At 52.7% G+C, this 25,369-nt stretch overlaps 2 protein-coding genes across 2 annotated transcripts in view; one reads left to right on the forward strand and one right to left on the reverse strand.

Annotated features, from left to right (window-relative positions):
- LOC119696487 overlaps positions 1–25,369 on the reverse strand; it is a 1,710,157-nt gene that overhangs the window by 1,351,115 nt on the left and 333,673 nt on the right.
- Positions 1–25,369, forward strand: part of LOC119696488 — a 1,499,846-nt gene that overhangs the window by 1,323,695 nt on the left and 150,782 nt on the right.

Below are 25,369 nucleotides of genomic sequence, written 5' to 3' on the forward strand. Positions count from 1 at the left end.
CTCTGTTTGCAGAGTGCCGCCTTCTCAGCTGATGAAATTCCTGTAAAAATCCCATTTTTTAAATCATCCAACCCAAACAATCCAAAAACCAATATCCAAATAAAACCACACACCCACAATTATTTTTTAAATAATTTTTTTTTTTAGAGTACTCAAGGTTGTTATGAAAGCTTTGTGGTTTGGATAAAATGGATGAGCAATTATAGTGGTGTTTGGTTTTGTGTTTAGTGTATTTGTGATATGAATTATTTTACTAGTGTGTGTTAGATTGTATGTTTGTTTTTTTAATATTTTTTTTCCAATGTATATTGGTTATGGATTTAAAACTTTCAAAGCGTATTTCTTGTTATATAATTTGTTTCTTTACATGTATTGGTAATGTTAGAGTAACAGTTGTTGTTGTTTTGGCTTGAATCATTATTGGAGCATTGTAAGGAAGAGTTGAAATTATTATATTTCATTTTTATTCTAGTTTATTTCATTCTAAGTATAATTTATTTAATTAAAATGTTATTGTAATTTGTTGAGAGGATAGGAAGGAAGTTCAAGGGCTGGGAACTGGAATTCCAGACCCTGGGAGTGTGTGCAGGACCACCCAGAGTGGGATCAAACATGGGCTGGGATCGAACATGGGCTGGGGGCACATGGGATGGGACTGAACAGATCAGGACGGCACAGACTGGGATCAACTGGGTTGGGATTGTACGTACTGGGATGGCACGGACTGGGACGGCACAGCCTGGGATGGCACGAACTGGGATGGCACAGCCTGGGATCAGTGGGACTGGGAAAAAGCATTGGCTGCCGTTGGCTCCTTTGGCTCCCATCCACGGTGGTTTATTTGCCCAATTATCCAATCAAAAAAAAACCAAACAAAATTATATGTAACAGCAATTTTCATTAAGTAGTTTAGTATATATAAAATTGAATACACTCAAAATATTGACAATATGATGTGGTTAAAATTAGGGATAATTTGGTTCTGATAATAGCGCAGAAGCACACAAAACAAAACAACAATAACCGCGCGGGGTACGGAGCGCGGGGCTTTTGGACCCCCGCCACCTCACCTACGAGCCTGCCGAGCCAAAATCCCCCTTTTCATGCGCTATGTCATCACCCTCTTCTCCCATTTTCCATGTGTCACGTCTGTGTCACCACCCTCATCATCACCTTTACCACGCAAGCTCCACCATCCTTTTAGGGGGTCGCACACTCTTTGGGGGCCGTCTTGGAGGAAGGGCTCTCTTCTTCCTCGTGTCCTTCATTTCCCCTTTTGGGGTACACACGTGCACCAAGTGTGAGCCAAAGCTGGTATAATATAAGCCAATATTATGTTCCAGTGTTAAAGCAATAAATCTCATATAATTAACATTTTCCTGGTGTCCAACCCAATTCTCCTCTCTTCCAGATAAATTTAGTAATAGTTATCTCTTGCTTCTTCCTGCTCTGAACATCTGCAGGAAAAGGGGGGAACCCTCCTCCCCCTTCTTTTCTTGGCATTTACCTTTGAACTGTTTTATTATTTCCAAATATGTATTACTGTATCAATATTGATTACTGTTTCAATTTTGTCAGCAGCAATCACACCTATTTTTCACATTGCTAAATACGTACAGATTTTTTATATAAATATAAAATTAGGTAATAAAACTGAAACAACTATTTTTACAAATAAGAAATAAATACAATAAATATATTTCATTAAAATGCTAAAAATAAATAATAAAATACATTAATTTTTTGGATATTTTGTGATGTAAGTCCCAGGTGGATGATGTCAGACATGGTGAGGCTGGGGATGAGGAGCAGGTTGTCCAAACAGGGTCAGCCTGCAAGGGTCTCATTCTTCTCTGTGCCCAGACCTCCTAAGGAGGCATTCAGCATCAAGATCACTCGGGGAAAGCTTCAGTTACCTTTTCTCTGAACTGAAAAATTAAAAAAAATACTCCTGTGATTAAAAAGGTAAAAATCATGAGGTGCACTTTGAAATCTTCCTCCTGAACAGAACTCCAAACTGACTCCAATCACCGCACAAGCCCTGGAGCCTTGAAGACAATGGAAAGGAGACAAAGAGCCCCCGAGGGCTTTCTGTATTTTCATGGTCCCCACGGTGGATTTGGGGCTGGGTCCAGGAGCCTCAGGCACTGAGAGAAGGCTGAAGAAGCTGCTCAAGGAGTCAGCAGAGAACTCCAAGGCCCTTGGAGCCCCCCTGGGCCCCAGGGAGGGCAGGGAGTGCCACAGGCTCCCCAGGGACTGGTGGGAGCAGATCCTCGAGGCCAGGACTGCAGGGAGCCCAAGGCTCTGAGCAGGGAACTGCAAAGCTGAGCAGGGCCTGGGCTGGCTGGGGGAAGCAGAAAGGCCAAGCCCTGAGCCCAGCCTGGGCCAGCAGGGCCTGTCCCTCACGGGGGGCTCGGGGCTGCTCGTGGGGCAGGGGATGTGAGGGGCAGCAAGGACAAATGTCACAAACCTGTGTGACACTGCAGATCCTCATGGACCCCAGGGGCCAGTGTGACACTGTGGAAGTTGTGGAACCAAGGGATCATTGTGGCACTGTTGGGCCCATGGAACCCAGGGGCCAGTGTGGCACTGTGGAAGTTGTGGAACCAAGGGATCATTGTGGCACTGTTGGGCCCATGGAACCCAGGGGCTAGTGTGACACTGTGGAAGTTGTGGAACCAAGGGATCATTGTGGCACTGTTGGGCCCATGGAACCCAGGGGCCAGTGTGACCCTGTGGGGCCTCATGGACACAAGAGGCCATTGTGAGCCTGCGGGGCTGTAACACCCCTGAACACTGAAATGCTGGGGGTAACCAAAGGTTCCTTGACTCGAGTTTGGTGCACAGGAGAAACACCAACCAGGTATTCTCAACATGGACAGATGCAAAGAATATTCTTGGTAGGAAGGGACCCACGAGGATCATCAAGTCCAGCTCTTGAGTGAATGGCCCACACAGGGACTGAACCCACAGCCTCGGTGACATCAGCACCATGCTCTCACCAACTGAGCTAAGAGGTCAAAATGACACAAGATTTTACTGGCAAAATATAGACAATCAAGGAACTTTAGCAATAGGATTTAATACAACATCCACTTCTATGGAGGCCCAGGGGCCTGCAATTCGTGTTTCAATCGCCCAGCCATGGAGGGCTAGCATGAAGTGAAACCACAAATCCCAGAGTGAGGGTGAAAAAGATGCCTCTCCCATAGGTCTTTGCAAACACTTGTAGATTTCTGTAAGGTAATGACAGTCCAGTGGCCCCGTGGCCTGATTACCCGAGTTGAGCCTTTATCTCCCATATCCGGTTAACCCCTGGAATGTTCTCTTCTCCCCATGCTCCCATTGGCCCCATTTTGGTGCATTCCCCCGCCCCTGTTGCCCTGTTGGTTGACCCTGCCCTTATTCCTGCCTCTGCACCATTTTCTCCTGTATCCATTGGGCTCTGCCCTTCGGCTCACTGTTGTCTTCGTCCCTGAACCCTCTTCAGCACCGTACCCCACTCCTGTCTCTCCATAAACCCAGCTGCTGGAGATCACATGAAGACCCATCCCTGCCTCTTTCTGTCAGCATCATTTTTAGTAACAGGCTCCGGGCTTGGAAACGCAGGACACTCCAGGAACATTGGCAGCACCTGTGCTGCTACACACTTCAACAGAAAATACTTTCCATGGCATTAACTTCATTAACACAGCCCATCTAACCTGGAAACCTTTAAACCTTAAGATGTGAAGTTACCCAAAAGTGCTCCAGGTAAAAAGGATTTAAAGGTGAAGAAAGAAAGAGAGACAGGAAGACAGAAGAGATACAGAAAGACACAGGTTTGGCTGTAACTGCCAGGGGTGCAGCGCAGGCGAGCCACAAACCCCAAACCAAGGCAGGGCCTAGGCCACAGGCTGAGCGCGGCTCCGCCCGGGACTCTATGGGCCCGCTCCTTAGGCAGGACTGCTGGCTGCTTGGCCAATCAGAGTCAGGGCTGGTACCAACCCTGGTGTGTGATTGGTTGGCAGATTGCCCAATCAGACCCGTGTTAACCTGCCCATGGGGTGGGATTGATTGGCCAATGAGAGCTGGGTTAGCACCGCCCCTGCAGTGTGATTGACAGCTCTGCCAATCAGAGCTGGGTTAGTACCGCCCCTGCAGTGTGATTGACAGCTCTGCCAATCAGAGATGGTAAGCACCGCCCCTGCAGTGTGATTGACAGCTCTGCCAGGCCAGGGCCGGGGGCGGGGCTCTGCCCACCACAAACCAAGGCCTGATGCACCCCGGCCCCACACGGGCATGGCGAGCATCCCAAGGTGTCTGGGGACATGGATCTCATCCAGCCTCTGACAGCCACCACGGTGACACTGGGGAACCTCATGGAGCCATGGGTCAGTTGTGACAATGCGGGTCCAAGGACACCACGGTGACACTGGGAACCTCATGGAGCCATGGGTCAGTTGTGACAATGCGGGTCCAAGGACACCGTGATGACACTCGAGAACCTCATGGAACCAAGGGGCCATTGTGACACTGTGGTTCCTCATGGAATCAAGGAGACCATTGTGACACACGGGGGCCCCAAGGAACCAAGGGTCCATTGGTACCCTGGGGAGCCCGTTGTGTCACGGAGGAGCCATTGTGACACAGCGAGGGCACATGGAGCCAAGGGGCCATTGTGACACATCAGGGCTTTGTGGAACCATGAAGCCATGGTGACATTGCAAGGCCTCATGGAAGCACAGAGCCGTTGTGACAGTACAGAAACAAGGGGAACATTGTGACATTCCAGGGCCTCATGGAACCAAGGAGACCATTGGGACACTGTGGGGTCCCACAAAACCAAGGGAGCATGGAACAGGTCTGTCTGTCTGGACCTCCTGGGGCCCAGGAGTGCTCTGGCTGACCTTGGCATGTCGAGGGCTGCTTCTCATCTGCCCCTGAAGCACTGGGGCTCTGGGCGTTGCTTCCTATGGGAGGGAACTGTCCTGCTCCTCCAGGGGCCCAGGGCCAGAACTGGGATTCCTTCTCCAAATTTCTTTACACGCAAAGATTGTTCCCAGACCAAAGCTGCCAGGACTGACAAATCTGGCTGGCCATGGCTTCCTAGGGGCAGGCCCTCATCTGCCTCTGAAGCACTGGGGCTCTGGGCTTTCCTTCCTGATAAAAAGAACTCTTCTTCCTGTCCAGGCGCCCACAGCTAAATCTGAGATTCCACTTCCAAAATGCCCTATGACCATGGCCAAAACTGGGATTCGACCTCCAAAGCTCTGTACATCCAAGGATTGCTCCCAAGGGAAAGCTGCCAGGACAGACAGGTCTGGCTGCCCTGGGCCTCCTGGGGGCTGCCTCTCCCCTGCTGCCCAAACACTGGGGCTTGGTGCTTTCCTTCCTCTGGAAAAGAACCGTCCTTCTTATCTTTGCAGAAACCATGGAAATTGGGGTTCCACCTCCCAAATTCCCCATATCCAAGGGATGCTTTCAGACAAAAGCTACCAGGACAGAGAGGTCTGACTGGCCCAGGCCTCTGATGGCCGCCTTTCATCTGCCCCTGAAACACCACTGGTGTTCCGTGCTTTCCTTCCTATGGAAAAGAACCATCCTTCTCCTCCGGGTGTCCATGTCTGAAATTGGCATTCCCCCTCCCAAATTCCCTATATCCAAGGGTTGCTGCCAGGCAAAATCGGCCAGTACCGTCAAGGCCGGCTGGCCTTGGCCTCTGGTGGCTGCCCCTGCGACACTTGGGCTGGGTTCTTTCCTTCCCATGGAGATCCTTGTGACACTGTGGGGACCTCCTGGAACCAAGGGGATCCTTGTGGCAACTTTGGAGCCCATGGAACCAAGGGGATCCTTGTGGCACCACTGGAGCCCATGGAACCAAGGGGATCCTTGTGGCACCTCTGGAGCCCATGGAACCAAGGGGATCCTTGTGGCACCTCTGGAGCCCATGGAGCCAAGGGGCCATGGTGACACAGCGGGGCTTCATGGACCCAGAGACCAGTATGGCTCTGTGGGGCCTGATGGAAGCATGGAGACCATTCCCACCCTTCAGGGCCTCGAGTCACCAAGGGGCCATTATGACACCTCAGGGCCTCATGGCAGCAAGGGACCATTGGGACACTGTGAGGCCCCATGGAAGCCAGGGAAGATGGACCAGGTCTGGCTGGCTTGGCCTCCCAGGGGCCACGTGACAGGTCTGGCTGATCTTGGGATGTCGAGGGCTGCCTCTCATCAGCTCCTGGAGCACTGGGGCTCCGTGCTTTCCTTGTTATGGGAAAGAACCATCTCTCTTTTCAAATGCCCATTGACATCTGATGCCCATTGACATCTGCCCTTGCAAGGGCAGCGCTGCAGAGAGACAGCTCTGGCCAGGAGCAGCTCCTGGGCACAGCCCAGCAGGGCTGGGGCACTGCCAGGGCACCTCGGGGACACGGGCAGGGCACAGACACAGCTCGCAGGGCTCAGCACTGCCAGGGGCCGTGGCATGTCCCCGAGGAGGCTGGGGCACAGCCGCACCTCTGGGGCTGTGTCCCAGAGCCCCAGAGCAGCTGTGATGGCAGAAAGGGGCCGTGTGACAGCACAGATGGGCTGTGTGACATCACTGAGGGGGCTGTGATGTCACAGAGCTAGCTGTGACATCATCAAAGGTGGTTCTGTGACATCACAATGTGGGTTGTGACATAGAGTATGATATCACAGAGCAGCTGTGTGATGTCACAGAGAAGGCTGTGACGTCGCAGACAAGGCTGGGACACCACAGGGTGGCTGTGACATCACAAAGCTGCTCTGTGACATCACATAGCAGCTGAATGACATCACATGGAGGTTGTGTGACATAACAGAGTGGTTGTGTGACATCACAGGAGTTTGTATGAAATCACAGGTAGCCTGTGACATCACAGGTGGCTGTGTGACATCCCAGGGGCTGTGTGACATCACAGGTGGCTGTGCGTCATCGCTGGGGCTGTGTGACATCACAGGTGGCTTTGTGACATCACAGGTAGCTGTATGACATCACAGGGGCTGTGTGATGTCACTGGGGAGGTCACTCCACCCTGGCTGCCCCTCACAGCTCCCCCAGAGCAGTCCAACGCTGCTCGTGCACAGCGGGGTCCCCTGTCCCCCCGGGTCCCCCCGCAGCCTCCCCCAGAGGATGTTCCACGAGATCGACCCCAGAGCCTGACACGGGGCCGGGGGGCCAGGGCAGGGGGACAGGGACCCCCCGGCAGCATCCCCGTGTTCCCCAGGGCCAGAGCCTGGGCCAGGGCTCCTTCACCCTGTTACCAATGAGGGCTGGAGAGCGATTAAAAAATCCCCAGCAAGGGATCAGCAAAAACCAGATTTCATATTAAGCACCAGCACGACCAAGTTCCTTGTCAAGATTCCCTCTGCTCCTGACTGGACACTTCAGGCACACCAAGGAAACAAAGCAGCAACAAAACCAAACAAAATCCAGGCAATCCAACCAGAAATGAACCCAGAACTGCCCCTCTGTGTGTGTGTGTGTATTTGTGTGTGTGTGACATAAGGACGGTGAGGGCAAGGATAAAAGGAATATGGCCCAAAAGCTGAACAGAGCTCAAACTTAACAGGACTTAACTTATACCTTGACCTGAACTGCTCCTTCACAGTTTAGCAAAAGAACTGCATTTAACAGGATTTAACCTAACTTACAAGCTACAACTCAATGATCTAACAGTGGAGTAACACTTAACACGATTCAATTTAGCTTACCACTTCTATTAAACTGAACAATTTAGCAAGAGAACAACTCTTAGCAGCACTTAACTTAGCTTGGACCTCCTGACTTACTGTCGTGGTTTGAGAGGAAGTGAGTTTTTGGGAGGTGGTGGTCAAACCAATAGGTGCTCAGATGTGAATATTGGCACCTGGTTTGGCCACTGAGGATATGGATACGCCTCTGAGAACACAGGGGTAAAAGCAAAGAACTCCCAGGGGAACACTCTCTCTTGGTTCCAGTGGATGGAGAGGTCAGACCTGCCCTGCCCAGCTGTGGGCTGGGTGGGGGAGGAGAAGCCACGAGGCTGGAGGGAGGGTAGGCCAGAGCCTTGGGCAGAGGAGGGAGGTGAAAGCCCCTGGCCCCGGCAGGACAAGAGTGAGTTCCCCACAGATTATGGAAGGGTGGAAGAACTCTGAGAGGCATCGGGCAGCCCCCCTTTCCCAGGAGGGAGAGATAGAGAGAGAGAGCTGTCAGTGCTGCCTTGAAATTTGATAGCACTGGCCTGGCTGAGAAGGAGAAGGGGGGGCAGCGAGAAGAGTGCCCAGCAGGGCCAGCGTGGGAGTTCTGGACGAGTAGAGACTGTGATTTTAACCATTCTATGGGATGATGGAAACCTTGCAAATGCTGATCCTCTGGGAGATGAAGGAGAAGAGAGATAGGGAAAAAATAAGAGGAAATGTGCAAGTGTGATGCAAGCTGTGAAGGTGAAGAAGGACCAAGAGAAGTTGAGAAGAATTCTAGGTGGGAGGAGATGATGGAGTGGCTTTTGGCTGGACTTTTCTTGTATGGCCACGGACAGAACCTTTCCTGGAATACAGAGACTGCATTTTAGGGGGAGGCGATGGCTTGGTGCCGAAGGAGTGATGTGAGTGGAGACGACAGGTGAGGAAGTGATGGTGCTTTCGAGACCCCTCGGCCCCAGGGGGTGAAATATTGGGGGGGACTAGTGTCCCAAAAAGGTGAGAGACTGTCGTTTTCTCCTGGAACTGGGCGAAGCATCCTTGAAAAGGGAAACCCTAAAAGCAGCTCTGGTCCATGTGCAGTGGTGAGAGCACTGGACATGGAAGGAAGAAGTCACGAAGGTGGTGCTGAGTGACGTGGAAACACAACTGGACTCGGCTGTGTTTCCAGGGGAAGCCTGTGGCGCAAGGGGGCTCCTCTCTCCTTGATGAAATGAGAGGTGATTGTCGGAAGGCTGGAGATGGACTGAGTTGATTATTTGAAGGGTGATGGACTGAGTGGGGGGGAGGAGAAATGTTTTGAAAGTTTTCCATTTTGCTGTCTGTGTGGGTTCATTTTATTATAGTTGTGAGATAATAAAGTTTTTTTCTTCTTGGTTCACAAGTGGAGGCCTGCTTTGCTCTGTCTCTGATCGCATCTCACAGCAGATACCAGGGAGAATATGTCCTCATGGGGGCACTGGCATTGTGCCAGCGCCAAACCATGACAGGTGGCCAGGATGAACCATTGCTGGCACTAAAGCCCCTCTCCTGGGGCCCTGCAAACAGCTCCAAAAGGAGCCCCTGGGAGCTCTCCTGGGCCAGCGACTCCCTCGGAGTGGGGCCTCTCCCAGCCGGGAACTCTCCCGTTTGCTGCACTCGGGGATCCCCGAACAACGAGGGAGCCTGGGCCGATCCCCCCACTCCTCCAGGCTCAAGCCTTCGCCCCCTGGGGAGATGCCAAAGCCTCCACAGGGAGCATTTCCCTGCCGTGCACTGACTCTGTGTGTCTGTGTGCACACACGAGTGCCTGTGCTGGGCAAATGTGGCGGAAACGCTGCTCTCGGAGGGGCTTGAGTGCCTTGCAGAGCTGAGTCAGTCAGGCCTGTAGGTAAGTCAGGAGGTCCAAGCTAAGTTAAATGCTGCTAAGAGTTGTTCTCTTGCTAAATTTTTCAGTTTAATAGAAGTGGTAAGCTAAGTTGAATAGCGTTAAGTGTTATTCCACTTTTAGATCATTGAGTTGTAGCTTGTAAGTTAGGTTAAATCCTGTTAAATGCAGTTCTTTTGCTAAACTGTGAAGGAGCAGTTCAGGTCAAGGTATAAGTTAAGTCTTGTTAGGTTTGAGCTCTGTTCAGCTTTTGGGCCGTATTCCTTTTATCCTTGCCCTCACTGTCCTTATGTCACACACACACACACACACACACACACACACACACACACACACACACACACAGAGGGGCAGTTCTGGGTTCATTGCTGGATGGATTGCCTGGATTTTGTTTGGTTTTGTTGCTGCTTTGTTTCCTTGGTGTGCCTGAAGTGTCCAGTCAGGAGCAGAGGGAATCTTGACAAGGAACTTGGTCGTGCTGGTGCTTAATATGAAATCTGGTTTTTGCTGATCCCTTGCTGGGGATTTTTTAATCGCTCTCCAGCCCTCGTTGGTAACAGGGTGAAGGAGCCCTGGCCCAGGCTCTGGCCCTGGGGGACACGGGGATGCTGCCGGGGGGTCCCTGTCCCCATGCCCCGGCCCCCCGGCCCCGTGTCAGGCTCTGGGGTCGATCTCGTGGAACATCCTCTGGGGAAGGCTGCGGGGGGACCCGGGGGGACAGGGGACCCCGCTGTGCACGAGCAGCGTTGGACTGCTCTGGGGGAGCTGTGAGGGGCAGCCAGGGTGGAGTGACCTCCCCAGTGACCTCACACAGCCCCTGTGATGTCACACAGCCCCAGCGATGTCACACAGCCACCTGTGGTGTCAGAGGCTACCTGTGATTTCATACAAACTCCTGTGATGTCACACAACCACTCTGTTATGTCACACAGCCTCCATGTGATGTCATTCAGCTGCTATGTGATGTCACACAGCAGCTTTGTGATGTCACAAAGCCACCCTGTGATGTCCCAGCCTTGTCTGCCACGTCACAGCCTTCTCTGTGACATCACACAGCTGCTCTGTGATTTCATACTCTATGTCACAACCCACATTGTGATGTCACAGAACCACCTTTGATGATGTCACAGCTAGCTCTGTGATGTCGCAGCCCCCTCAGTGATGTCACACAGCCCATCTGTGCTGTCACACGGCCCCTTTCTGACAGCACAGCTGCTCTGGGGCTCTGTGACACAGCCCCAGAGGTGCGGCTGTGCCCCAGCCTCCTCGGGGACATGCCACGGCCCCTGGCAGTGCTGAGCCCTGTGAGCTGTGTCTGTGGCCTGCCCGTGTCCCCGAGGTGCCCTGGCAGTGCCCCAGCCCTTCTGGGCTGTGCCCAGGAGCTGCTCCTGGCCAGAGCTGTCTCTCTGCAGCACTGCCCTTGCCAGGGCAGATGTCAATGGGCATCAGATGTCAATGGGCATCTGAAAAGAGGGATGGTTCTTTCCCATAGCAAGGAAAGCACGGAGCCCCAGTGCTCCAGGAGCTGATGAGAGGCAGCCCTTGACATCCCAAGATCAGCCAGACCTGTCAGGTGGCCCCTGGGAGGCCAAGCCAGCCAGACCTGGTCCATCTTCCCTGGCTTCCATGGGGCCCCACAGTGTCCCAATGGTCCCTTGCTGCCATGAGGCCCTGAGGTGTCATAATGGCCCCTTGGTGACTCGAGGCCATGAAGGGTGGGAATGGTCTCCATGCTTCCATCAGGCCCCACAGAGCCATACTGGTCTCTGGGTCCATGAAGCCCCGCTGTGTCACCAAGGCCCCTTGGCTCCATGGGCTCCAGAGGTGCCACAAGGATCCCCTTGGTTCCATGGGCTCCAGAGGTGCCATAAGGATTCCCTTGGTTCCATGGTGCCTCACGGTGCCACAATGGTCCCTTGGTTGTTCCATGAGGCTCTGAAGTGTCCTAATGGTCTCTCCATGGTTCCATGCGGCCTTGCAATGTCACAATGGACCTTTAGCACCATGGGGTCCCACAGTGTCACAATAGCCCCTTGGGCCCATGACACCCCAAAGTGCCATCATGGTGTCCACGGTTCCACGAGGCCCCGCGGTGTCACAATGGAGCCTTGACTTGATGGGGCCTCTCAGTGTCACAATGATCCCTACATTCCATGGAGCCACACAGCGTGAGTACAGTGCCCTTGGTTCCATGAGGCCTAGCAATGTCCCAGTGCTCTCCATGATTCCATGAGACCCCGCAGTGTCACAGTGCTCCCTTGGTCTCACAGGGCCCCGCAGTGTCACAGTGCTCCCTTGGTCTCACAGGGCCCCGCAGTGTCACAGTGCTCCCTTGGTCTCACAGGGCCCCGCAGTGTCACAGTGCTCCCTTGGTCTCACAGGATCCCTCGGTGTCACAGTGCTCCCTTGGTTCCATGGCCCTGTGCTGCTGCATTCCCCCCTCCCCTTCTCAGGCTGCCCTGCCAGCTGAGAAATGCTCCTTGGGGCTCGGCCTCGGCCATCAGCCCCTGGGCTCAGCTCCTCTGCAGCTCATCACAAACACTGTCTGCCCCAGGCACTGCTGCTGCCCAGCCAGCTCCTGGTTTCTGGAGGAGCAGCCCTGGGAACTGGTTTTGTTCCCTCAGTGGCACAACGTCCCTGTTCTCCCACTGCCAAAGAAAGCTGCTGATGCCAAGGGCGGCCAGGATGAACCATTGCTGGGATTGAAGCCCCTCTCCTGGGGCCCTGCAAACAGCTCCAAAAGGAGCCCCTGGGAGCTCTCCTGGGCCAGCGACTCCCTCGGAGTGGGGCCTCTCCCAGCCGGGAACTCTCCCGTTTGCTGCACTCGGGGATCCCCGAACAACGAGGGAGCCTGGGCCGATCCCCCCACTCCTCCAGGCTCAAGCCTTCGCCCCCTGGGGAGATGCCAAAGCCTCCACAGGGAGCATTTCCCTGCCGTGCACTGACTCTGTGTGTCTGTGTGCACACACGAGTGCCTGTGCTGGGCAAATGTGGCGGAAACGCTGCTCTCGGAGGGGCTTGAGTGCCTTGCAGAGCTGAGTCAGTCAGGCCTGTAGGTAAGTCAGGAGGTCCAAGCTAAGTTAAATGCTGCTAAGAGTTGTTCTCTTGCTAAATTGTTCAGTTTAATAGAAGTTGTAAGATAAGTTGAATAGTGTGAAGTGTTATTGCACTGTTAGATCATTGAGTTGTAGCTTGTAAGATAGGTTAAATCCTGTTAAATGCAGTTCTTTTGCTAAACTGTGAAGGATCACTTCAGGTCAAGGTATAAGTTAAGTCCTGTTAAGTTTGAGCTCTCTTCAGCTTTTGGGCCGTATTCCTTTTATCCTTGCCCTCACCGTCCTTATGTCACACACACACACACAGAGGGGCAGTTCTGGGTTCATTGCTGGTTGGATTGCCTGGATTTTGTTTGTTTTTGTTGCTGCTTTGTTTCCTTGGTGTGCCTGAAGTGTCCAGTCAGGAGCAGAGGGACTCTTGACAAGGAACTTGGTCGTGCTGGTGCTTAATATGAAATCTGGTTTTTGCTGATCCCTTGCTGGGGACTTTTTAATCGCTCTCCAGCCCTCGTTGGTAACAGGGTGAAGGAGCGCTGGCCCAGGCTCTGGCCCTGGGGGACACGGGGACGCTGCCGGGGGGGCCCTGTCCCCATGCCCCAGCCCCCCGTCCCCGTGTCAGGCTCTGGGGTCGATCTCGTGGAACATCCTCTGGGGGAGGCTGCGGGGGGACCCTGGGGGACAGGGGACCCCGCTGTGCACGAGCAGCATTGGACTGCTCTGGGGGAGCTGTGAGGGGGGACCGGGGTGGAGTGACCTCCCCAGTGACCTCACACAGCCCCTGTGATGTCACACAGCCCCTGTGATGTCCCACAGCCCCTGTGATGTCACACAGCCACCTGTGACGTCTCAGGCTACCAGTAATTTCATACAAACTCCTGTGATGTCACACAACCACTCTGTTATGCCACACAGCCTCCATGTGATGTCATTCAGCTGCTATGTGATGTCACAGAGCAGCTTTGTGATGTCACACAGCCACCCTGTGATGTGCCAGCCTTGTCTGCGACGTCACAGCCTTCTCTTTGACATCACACAGCTGCTCTGTGATATCATACTCTTATGTCACAACCCACATTTTGATGTCACAGAACCACTTTTGATGATGTCACAGCTAGCTCTGTGATGTCGCAGCCCCCTCAGTGATGTCACACAGCCCATCTGTGCTGTCACACGGCCCCTTTCTGACAGCACAGCTGCTCTGGGGCTCTGTGACACAGCCCCAGAGGTGCGGCTGTGCCCCAGCCTCCTCGGGGACATGCCACGGCCCCTGGCAGTGCTGAGCCCTGTGAGCTGTGTCTGTACCCTGCCCGTGTCCCCGAGGTGCCCTGGCAGTGCCCCAGCCCTTCTGGGCTGTGCCCAGGAGCTGCTCCTGGCCAGAGCTGTCTCTCTGCAGCACTGCCCTTGCCAGGGCAGATGTCAATGGGCATCAGATGTCAATGGGCATCTGAAAAGAGGGATGGTTCTTTCCCATAGCAAGGAAAGCACGGAGCCCCAGTGCTCCAGGAGCTGATGAGAGGCAGCCCTTGACATCCCAAGATCAGCCAGACCTGTCAGGTGGCCCCTGGGAGGCCAAGCCAGCCAGACCTGGTCCATCTTCCCTGGCTTCCATGGGGCCCCACAGTGTCCCAATGGTCCCTTGCTGCCATGAGGCCCTGAGGTGTCATAATGGCCCCTTGGTGACTCGAGGCCATGAAGGGTGGGAATGGTCTCCATGCTTCCATCAGGCCCCACAGAGCCATACTGGTCTCTGGGTCCATGAAGCCCCGCTGTGTCACCAAGGCCCCTTGGCTCCATGGGCTCCAGAGGTGCCACAAGGATCCCCTTGGTTCCATGGGCTCCAGAGGTGCCATAAGGATTCCCTTGGTTCCATGGTGCCTCACGGTGCCACAATGGTCCCTTGGTTGTTCCATGAGGCTCTGAAGTGTCCTAATGGTCTCTCCATGGTTCCATGCGGCCTTGCAATGTCACAATGGACCTTTAGCACCATGGGGTCCCACAGTGTCACAATAGCCCCTTGGGCCCATGACACCCCAAAGTGCCATCATGGTGTCCACGGTTCCACGAGGCCCCGCGGTGTCACAATGGAGCCTTGACTTGATGGGGCCTCTCAGTGTCACAATGATCCCTACATTCCATGGAGCCACACAGCGTGAGTACAGTGCCCTTGGTTCCATGAGGCCTAGCAATGTCCCAGTGCTCTCCATGATTCCATGAGACCCCGCAGTGTCACAGTGCTCCCTTGGTCTCACAGGGCCCCGCAGTGTCACAGTGCTCCCTTGGTCTCACAGGGCCCCGCAGTGTCACAGTGCTCCCTTGGTCTCACAGGGCCCCGCAGTGTCACAGTGCTCCCTTGGTCTCACAGGATCCCTCGGTGTCACAGTGCTCCCTTGGTTCCATGGCCCTGTGCTGCTGCATTCCCCCCTCCCCTTCTCAGGCTGCCCTGCCAGCTGAGAAATGCTCCTTGGGGCTCGGCCTCGGCCATCAGCCCCTGGGCTCAGCTCCTCTGCAGCTCATCACAAACACTGTCTGCCCCAGGCACTGCTGCTGCCCAGCCAGCTCCTGGTTTCTGGAGGAGCAGCCCTGGGAACTGGTTTTGTTCCCTCAGTGGCACAACGTCCCTGTTCTCCCACTGCCAAAGAAAGCTGCTGATGCCAAGGGCGGCCAGGATGAACCATTGCTGGGATTGAAGCCCCTCTCCTGGGGCCCTGCAAACAGCTCCAAAAGGAGCCCCTGGGAGCTCTCCTGGGCCAGCGACTCCCTCGGAGTGGGGCCTCTCCCAGCCGGGAACTCTCCCGTTTGCTGCACTCGGGGATCCCCGAACAACGAGGGAGCCTGGGCCGATCCCCCCACTCCTCCAGGCTCAAGCCTTCGCCCCCTGGGGAGATGCCAAAGCCTCCACAGGGAGCATTTCCCTGCCGTGCACTGACTCTGTGTGTCTGTGTGCACACACGAGTGCCTGTGCTGGGCAAATGTGGCGGAAACGCTGCTCTCGGAGGGGCTTGAGTGCCTTGCAGAGCTGAGTCAGTCAGGCCTGTAGGTAAGTCAGGAGGTCCAAGCTAAGTTAAATGCTGCTAAGAGTTGTTCTCTTGCTAAATTGTTCAGTTTAATAGAAGTTGTAAGATAAGTTGAATAGTGTGAAGTGTTATTGCACTGTTAGATCATTGAGTTGTAGCTTGTAAGATAGGTTAAATCCTGTTAAATGCAGTTCTTTTGCTAAACTGTGAAGGATCACTTCAGGTCAAGGTATAAGTTAAGTCCTGTTAAGTTTGAGCTCTCTTCAGCTTTTGGGCCGTATTCCTTTTATCCTTGCCCTCACCGTCCTTATGTCACACACACACACACAGAGGGGCAGTTCTGGGTTCATTGCTGGTTGGATTGCCTGGATTTTGTTTGTTTTTGTTGCTGCTTTGTTTCCTTGGTGTGCCTGAAGTGTCCAGTCAGGAGCAGAGGGACTCTTGACAAGGAACTTGGTCGTGCTGGTGCTTAATATGAAATCTGGTTTTTGCTGATCCCTTGCTGGGGACTTTTTAATCGCTCTCCAGCCCTCGTTGGTAACAGGGTGAAGGAGCGCTGGCCCAGGCTCTGGCCCTGGGGGACACGGGGACGCTGCCGGGGGGGCCCTGTCCCCATGCCCCAGCCCCCCGTCCCCGTGTCAGGCTCTGGGGTCGATCTCGTGGAACATCCTCTGGGGGAGGCTGCGGGGGGACCCTGGGGGACAGGGGACCCCGCTGTGCACGAGCAGCATTGGACTGCTCTGGGGGAGCTGTGAGGGGGGACCGGGGTGGAGTGACCTCCCCAGTGACCTCACACAGCCCCTGTGATGTCACACAGCCCCTGTGATGTCCCACAGCCCCTGTGATGTCACACAGCCACCTGTGACGTCTCAGGCTACCAGTAATTTCATACAAACTCCTGTGATGTCACACAACCACTCTGTTATGCCACACAGCCTCCATGTGATGTCATTCAGCTGCTATGTGATGTCACAGAGCAGCTTTGTGATGTCACACAGCCACCCTGTGATGTGCCAGCCTTGTCTGCGACGTCACAGCCTTCTCTTTGACATCACACAGCTGCTCTGTGATATCATACTCTTATGTCACAACCCACATTTTGATGTCACAGAACCACTTTTGATGATGTCACAGATAGCTCTCTGATGTCGCAGCCCCCTCAGTGATGTCACACAGCCCATCTGTGCTGTCACACGGCCCCTTTCTGCCATCACAGCTGCTCTGGGGCTCTGGGACACAGCCCCAGAGGTGCGGCTGTGCCCCAGCCTCCTCGGGGACATGTCACGGCCCCTGGCAGTGCTGAGCCCTGTGAGCTGTGTCTGTGGCCTGCCCGTGTCCCCGAGGTGCCCTGGCAGTGCCCCAGCCCTTCTGGGCTGTGCCCAGGAGCTGCTCCTGGCCAGAGCTGTCTCTCTGCAGCACTGCCCTTGCCAGGGCAGATGTCAATGGGCATCTGAAAAGAGGCATGGTTCTTTCCCATAGCAAGGAAAGCACGGAGCCCCAGTGCTCCAGGAGCTGATGAGAGGGAGCCCTTGACATCCCAAGATCAGCCAGACCTGTCAGGTGGCCCCTGGGAGGCCAAGCCAGCCAGACCTGGTCCATCTTCCCTGGCTTCCATGGGGCCCCACAGTGTCCCAATGGTCCCTTGCTGCCACGAGGCCCTGAGGTGTCATAATGGCCCCTTGGTGATACGAGGCCATGAAGGGTGGGAATGGTCTCCATGGTTCCATCAGGCCCCACAGAGCCATACTGGTCTCTGGGTCCATGAAGCCCCGCTGTGTCACCATGGCCCCTTGGTTCCATGGGCTCCAGAGGTGCCACAAGGATTCCCTTGGCTCCATGGGCTCCAGAGGTGCCACAAGGATCCCCTTGGCTCCATGGGCTCCAGAGGCGCCACAAGGATCCCCTTGGTTCCAGGAGGTCCCCACAGTGTCACAGGGATCTCCATGGGAAGGAAAGAACCCAGCCCCAGTGTCGCAGGGGCAGCCACCAGAGGCCAAGGCCAGCCAGCCTTGACGGTACTGGCAGATTTTGCCTGGCAGCAATCCTTGGATACAGGGAATTTGGGAGGGGGAATCCCAATTTCAGACATGGACACCCAGAGGAGAAGGATGGTTCTTTTCCATAGGAAGGAAAGCACGGAACACCAGTGGAGTTTCAGGGGCAGATGAAAGGTGGCCATCAGAAGCCTGGGCCAGCCAGACCTCTCTGTCCTGGTAGCTTTTGTCTGAAAGCAGCCCTTGGATATAGGGAATTTGGGAGGTGGAACCCCAATTTTGGTGGTTTCTGCATTGATAAGAAGGACGGTTCTTTTCCAGAGGAAGGAAAGCACCAAGCCCCAGTGTTTGGGCAGCAGGGGAGAGGCAGCCCCCAGAGGCCAAGGGCAGCCAGACCTGTCTGTCCTGGCAGCTTTCCCTTGGGAGCAATCCTTGGATGTACGGAATTTTGGAGATGGAATCCCAATTTTGGCCATGGTCATTGGGCATTTTGGAGGTGGAATCTCAGTTTTGGCTGTGGGCGCCTGGACAGGAAGAAGAGTTCTTTTTATCAGGAAGGAAAGCCCAGAGCCCCAGTGTTTCAGAGTCAGATGAGGGCCAGCCCTCAGGTTTGGCTGTCCAATCTGGGCAGCCCCAGCTGGCTCTTGCTGGCGAGCCGCAGCAGGGGGGCTCTCTCTCCGCTCTGCACCTTGCATAGAGGGTGCCCAAGGCTCAGAGCCTCACCAGGACTTTGGGCTGCAAAGGCAGAAGAGAAGAAGCGCACTCCGACTGTGGGTGCAACCAGGTTTATTGCTGGGAAGACAAACCCAGGGAAGCCCAAGTGTCAAAGACCCTGGGAAAGGGCTGACAACAACTTATAAAGGCAGGTGGAGACCTGGGTGGAGCCAACCCTCCACCCAATAGCAAAACAGGGGGGAGTGGAAAAAGGAAGAACGACACCATTGGAGGACCTGTGAGAAGTAACTTGGGGAGGGGCCCTGACCTCTGAACCAATCACTCGATGCCCCAGGAAGAAGTTTCTGGATGGAGAGGATGGGTCGCTGAGTGATGGACAGGCTACTGGGGAGGGAACATAGCAAGGGATACACGTGTAACTAGGGTAACTGAGGAGGAGACAGCGAACTGACAGAAGCCGGGCGGGAGGAGACAACCTGAGTGGAACCATATTAACCCAGAGAAAAGGGGGGGAAAGTGGGACAACCCAAATTACAACATACACCTTATTGGAATTTACAGAACACAACGCAACATCTCCCCCTTTTTGTTTTAAAACAAAATAGCAAAGAAGAAGAGTAGTTATTCAAATAGAAGTAAACTCAATTTGGTGGTTGAATTCTGAGTTGGTATAAATGTCCCTGAACCACGGCTGGGCTAACAGAGATGAAGCCCATGGGTTTTCTTCATCTGGTGGGTTTTCTTCAGGCAGCAAGATTTTGACTCTGTTCACACTCGGGGGGGATGTCACTTTGCACAGCATCCTTATGATTAATTTCCAGGTGACAACTGCTGTAATCAGAACTATTAAAATAACAAAACAAACTAAAAGCAAGGTGTCGTGGTTTGAGAGGAAGTGAGTTTTTGTGAAGTGGTAGTGGTCAAACCAATAGGTGCCCAGATGTGGATATTGGCACCTGGTTTGACCATTGAGGATATGGATACGCCTCTGAGAACACAGGGGTTAAAAGCGAGGAACTCCCACGGGAATTTCCTCTTGGTTCCGGTGGATGGAAGAGTTCAGACCTCCCCTGCCCGGCTTCGGGCTGGGCGGGGGAGGGGAAAGCCATGCGGCCGAGGGAGGTGGGCCGGAGCCTTGGGCAGAGGACGGGAGGCGATGGTTCGGTCAAGAGTGAGTTCCCCACAGATTATGGAAGGGTGGAAGAACTCAGAGAGGTGGCGGGCAGCCCCCCCTCCTCGGGAGAGAGAGAGAGAAAGAGAGAGGTGCCAGTGCTATCTGGAACTTGATAAGCACCGGCCTGGCCGAGGAAGAGAAGGGGGGGGCCGACAAGGGAAGAGTGCGGAGCTAGTGTGGGAGTTCGAGATGAGCAGAGACTGTGATTTTAACCCTTCTGTGGGACGGTGGAAACCTGGCAAATGCTGATCCTCCGGGAGTCGAAGGAGGAGAGAGACGGATGAGAGGAAATATGGAAGTGTGATGGAAGCTGTGCAAGTGAAGAACGACTGAGAGAAGTTGAGGAAAAAAATCCTAGGTGGAGGAGATGATGGAGTGGCTTTTGGCTGGACTTTTCTTGTATAGCCATGGACAGAACCTTTTCTGTAATACAGAGACTGCATTTTAGGGGGAGGCGGTGCCAAAGGAGCGATGTGAGCGGAGACGACAGGTGATGAGTGATGGTGAGACCCCTCGGCCCCAGGGGGTGAAATATTGGGGGGGACTGGTGTCCCAAAAAGGTGAGAGACTGTCGTTCTCTTCTGGAACTGGGCAAGGCATCCTTGAAAGGGGAAACCCTAAAAGCAGCTCTGGTCCACGTGCAGTGGTGAGAGCACTGAACATGGAAGGAAGAAGTCACGACGTGTGGTGCTGAGTGACGGGGAATTGGCCTGTGGCACAAGGAGGGCTCCTTCTCTCCTTAATGAAATGAGAAGTGATTGTCGGAAGGGTGGAGATGGACTGAGTTGATTATCTGAAGGGTGATGGACTGGATTAAGATCTAAGGTTTTGTGATATTCTGTGGAAATTGAGTGGGGGGAGGAGAAATGTTTGAAAGGTTTCCATTCTGCTCTGTGTGTTCATTTTATAATTGTGTGATAATAAAGTTTTTTTTTTCCTTTTGTTTACAAGTGGAGGCCTGCTTTGCTCTGTCTCTGATCACATCTCACAGCAGACACCAGGGGAGAATGGGTTTTCATGGGGGCACTGGCATTGGGCCAGCGCCAAACCATGACACAAGGTTCTTAGAATTGAGCCCACCCAGCCTGATAGGCCCCACTCAGAGAAAAGGGTCCCCAGCCAGTCCGCGCTCTCTTTTTGTATTTGATGAACCATGTCTTTAATTTGTGTGATGGTCTTTCTGGCATCCTCGGTCTTGGATGACAAGTTCATGCAGCAGAGCCTTTTGAATTCTTCACATTGGTGGTCGTGTTGCAGGAGCAGAAAATCAATTGCTGCCCTATTCTGGAGGGTTGCCTGCCTGGTAATCTCCTCATCGGATAGAAGGTCACTCAGGAGAGCTGATGTCAAATTGGTTTGTTTGGCAACCCAGCACTCTAGGTGTGCCAATTCACCTAGAGCTTTTGCTGCAGCAACCCATGGCAAAAGCACAGAGATCGTGATTCCCTTTGGTTTGGACCAATGAATAACTTCTGAGTCACACTGAGAATCTAAATTTTGAAGGTCTCTCTTTGAGCGAGCCAAATTGAGTGTGACCCTCTTTAATTTCTGTTATGGATGAATGTCAAAATTCATATTTTATTTAGGTAGAAAGCAAATGCAAGGTAGTATAAAATATATTAAAGGTAGATAGATATTAAAGGATTGGGATTGGTGTGGGGATCGCGTCTGGACATGTTTCAGAAAAAGCCAGGAAAAGCGGCCAGCAGTATTGAGAAACCAACACACACACATACCACACCAATAGAATACATTTACATGTGAAACACAGCAGGAACCCATGGTTTCGAGGTTTCAGTTAAACAAGGAATTACGCCATCGGCAGCACACCTGGCTACTCCCGACTGGAGGGAAGAAGCACACACTATTCAGAATTTTAATCTACTTCTGGGAAGTCTCTTAGTTCGAAAAAGAGATTTCCAGTAAGGACTGAATATCGGGTATTCAGATTGTTAACAAGGATATCTCTCTCGGTATGGAACAGGTGTGGATTGTTAAGCATGATTGTTTGAGTCCTGTCTAGCACAAGACCAGAAGCTGATGAATTATTCCCAAAGACATCGAGGACTGGACCATCTTCCATCAGATAGCATTCTACTGGACCGGAGAAGCCTTTGGGACTTGTTTGATTATGAAAAGAACAATGGACTTCCTAGCCCGCGGCAAGAAAAATAGGATAAAACCTAGGTTTGAGGAGACCTAGGTGTGCCGCCGCACTCCGAAGCTGCCAGTGCTTGGAGCTGCATAGCGCGTCACCCAGGGTCTATTCCCGGGCTAGACTCTGTCCGATCCATGGCTGACCGAAATTCTGTTAATTTTACGCAAGATAAATTTTGTGTGTTTTTATATCATAATTTGGCTCTCGCAAATTATTGATAAAATTAGATTGGCAATTTCATTCATAACATTTCCAATGTAAAATTTGGGTGTCATTGGGTGCAAACAGCGTCAGCTTCCCAATAGTGCAGTGGCCTCCAATCAGACGAGTGGGGATGCCTGCCCACACTTGGTCTCTGCAAATTAAGAAAAGGCCAGATGGGAGGGACATAGGTTTGGCATCTAAAGTAGAGGCCATAGGAATTTGGGCAACAAATTTACACCAATTTTGTGCGGTGTATTCTTGATTATGTTGTAGAATGGGTAGGTAAGATTTGTTGAGGGGGTCAGGGGAGAACATAAACTGGATGCACGCAGAAGCATTGGCGAAGCCGAGCAAATTAAACTCAATAGGTTTGGATTCCGTGGGAGTTAGTTTCAGGAGAAGGCTTCTCCAGGTTTGCATGGGGCTAACAATGGGAGGGTGAATAGCTTTCTTGGGAGCTAGGGATTTGATGGTATCGAGGAGGGGAGGAGGTAACTCATCTAGATTTGAAGGGATCCCTACCAGGCAGGTTGACAAAGGGTCTGCTGCAGAGGTGCTGGAGAGGCACAGATGGTTCTGGCCAAGGGCTTGGGTGAGTGCTCTCCACACATTGATCTTTGGCTAGGGGATGATCCACTGGTCTGTGCGTTGGAAGGCAGACCACATGATGATTAAAACGAGAAGCTTTTGACTTCAAGTGAGGGCCATCGGCACTGTGTTGCTGAAAAATAAACAGGGAAGGTGAGAGAGATACATAAATGATTGGATTCTACTCCAGGATTTGAAAATCAAAGAAAAAGGGCTTCCATCTCCTCAAACTCACATCCTCTGCCTGTGCCACTTGAGGTGGTGTCTGGCATTTCTTTGGAATAAAAGGTCAAACCCACTTGGAGGGTACCCAATTTGGCCCAGAGAGAGTGGACACGCAAGCGTATCCTCTCCCCCACGTGACGAGTTCAAAGGGACCCTCTACTTTCCAGGTCTTGGGGTCTTTTACCATGACCCGAGGCCTGTCTTTCAGGTCCAGCTGCAGGTTTTGACGAAAGTGTCGCAACATAGGTGGATTTAGATTTTCAAAGCTACAATTCAGTGTGAACAGTGCTTGGGAAAGTCAGATTTGGGGAAGGTCTACCTTCATAGTCTCACACTGATGTTCTAGCACTCTCTTGAGACTCTGGTGGGCTCGTTCCACCATGGCATGACCTGTCGGGGAGTAGGAGATGCCTAACTAAGGAGTTTTGTGTCCTATTCCCCATTGCTGCAGGAAAACCCGGAATTCCTTGGATTTGTACCCCGGCCCATTGTCAGTTTTAATCTCTTTGGGGACGCCCAAAACAGAGAAGGCCTGAATAAGATGTTTATGAATGTCAGCTGTCTTCTCCCCTGTGTGGGCGGAGGCATAAATTGTGCCAGAAAAGGTGTCCACAGATACGTGCACGAAACTAAGCTTCCCAAAAGATGGTATGTGTGTAACATTGGTTTGCCACACCTCACAACTCTTTAAACCTCTGGGGTTAACTCCAGTACTGACAGCAGGGAGATGGCAGATTGACAATGGGGACACGTTGCCACAACCCCCTGGCCTGTTCACGCGTAAGATGGAACTGACGAACCAGGCCAGGCGCATTCTGATGAAAGAGCTGGTGGCTGATCTTAGCTTGGCCAAACATGTCTGGGAGAGAGGCCATCGCAGCTGGGGCAGCAAGAGCATCTGCCCTCCTGTTCCCCTCTGCCATAAACCCTGGCAGGTGAGTGTGGGACCGGACGTGCATCACATAAAAAGGTTGCTCTCAGTGGGAGACTAATTTAACTAATTTTGAGAGCAAACTGAAGAGAGCTGAGTTAGACACCTCTTGCAGCACGGCATTTTCAGAACGGGACACTACACCGGCAACATACAACGAATCAGTCACTAAATTGAAAGGCTCAGAGAACCTCTCAAAGGCTCAGACGACTGTGGCTAACTTGGCTATCTGAGGTGATCCTTCTACCTCTACAACGTCAGCCTCCCACCACCGAGTTCGAGGGTCCTGCCAAGTCATAACAGACTTGTGAGACTCTCCAGATGCATCTGTGAAAACTGTCAGGGCCTTTAGGGGCTTCTGGCTCTGAATACTTTTTGTTGCTAAAGAAAATTTAACTTCTGAATTGAAAATTTTGTGGGCCGGCCGATGAATAGAAATTGTCTGGTGTAACTGTCTAATGCGAACTGCAAAGCTTTGTTTTCTTGGAGGATGTGTTCTAACATAGCTTTTGTAAGTTGGCGCGATTTCAATTGGATTGGTAAATGAATGCACTCCAGGTCACAGCCTGCCAACTCCCTGATCCAAGATCTTGCCTTTCAGATCAGTTCAGCTACCAGCTCCTGTGGCTGTGTCATCCTTTTGGGTTGTTGGTGGCTGAGGAACGCCCACTCGATGATTAAGTCGGGGTCCCTTGAGCCTTGATCCTTGACCCTAGATGTTTTCTCCCACTGAAAGATCATTCTGTGGAGGTGTGGCAGTTTACCTAAAATTATGAACTTGAAGGGCAGGCCTGGCTGGTATCTGTGGCCTGGCTGGCTCTGCCTACTAGAAATAAGATTTTGGACCTTTTCCAAAGCAATTCATGCCTCCTGGGTGAGGGACCTGGGAGAACTAAGCTCCTCTCCCCCTTTCAATAAATCAGAAAAAGGGGCCAGGATGTTGGTGGGAATTCCTAGCCAAGGTCTCATCCAATTCAAGGACCCACACAGCTGATGGACGTCCACCAAGGTGTTGACATTGTTCTTTATAGCCAACTTTTGTGGTACAATGGACCGCTTTGTAATTTCCAGGCCAAGGTACTTCCAAGGCGGCATCCTTTGAATCTTGTCTTCCTGTAGTTCGAACCCTTCAGCAATCAACGAAGATGTTGTCAGTTCAAGCGCATGGGTAAGTATGTCGTCCTTGGCCGCACAAATTAAAATGTCATCCATATAATGTAAGAGGATGACTTCCCTCGTGGCAGTACGGATTGGGGACAGCAAGGAAGCTACATATGCTGGCAGATGGCTGGACTATTTTTCACTCCTTGCAGAAGAACTCACCAGTGGTAGTGCTTCCATGCGGCTTCTTGGTTGATAGAACGAACTGAGAAGGCAAACCGTGGGGCGTTGTCAGGGTGCAGGGGAATTTGGAAAACACAATCTTTAATAGCAATCTCGGACAGATTCCAATTTTGGGGGAGCATCGAGGGGGACGGCATCCCTGGCTGAAGAGATCCCATGTCTTCAATGATGTTAATTTGTCTGAGGTCTTGGAGGAGCCACCACTTCTCCTTGTTGGGCTCCTTGATGACGAATACAGGGCAGTTCCATGGAGATGTGGACTCCGCTATGTTGCCCTTGAGTAGCTGCTCTTCAGCAAGCTCTTGGAGCACCTTCAATTTCTGTTTGGTGAGCGGCCACTGCTATACCCACACTGGTTTATCTGAAAGCCAATTCAGCTTTTGGGTAGGGCGCCCTTCAGTGGCCACTGCCCAAAAATCCTGGGGGGCTCTCAGAAGGTCAATTCTGGTCCCCAAA

This window comes from Motacilla alba, unplaced genomic scaffold, assembly GCF_015832195.1.
Source record: "Motacilla alba alba isolate MOTALB_02 unplaced genomic scaffold, Motacilla_alba_V1.0_pri HiC_scaffold_31, whole genome shotgun sequence".
Taxonomy (NCBI): domain Eukaryota; kingdom Metazoa; phylum Chordata; class Aves; order Passeriformes; family Motacillidae; genus Motacilla; species Motacilla alba.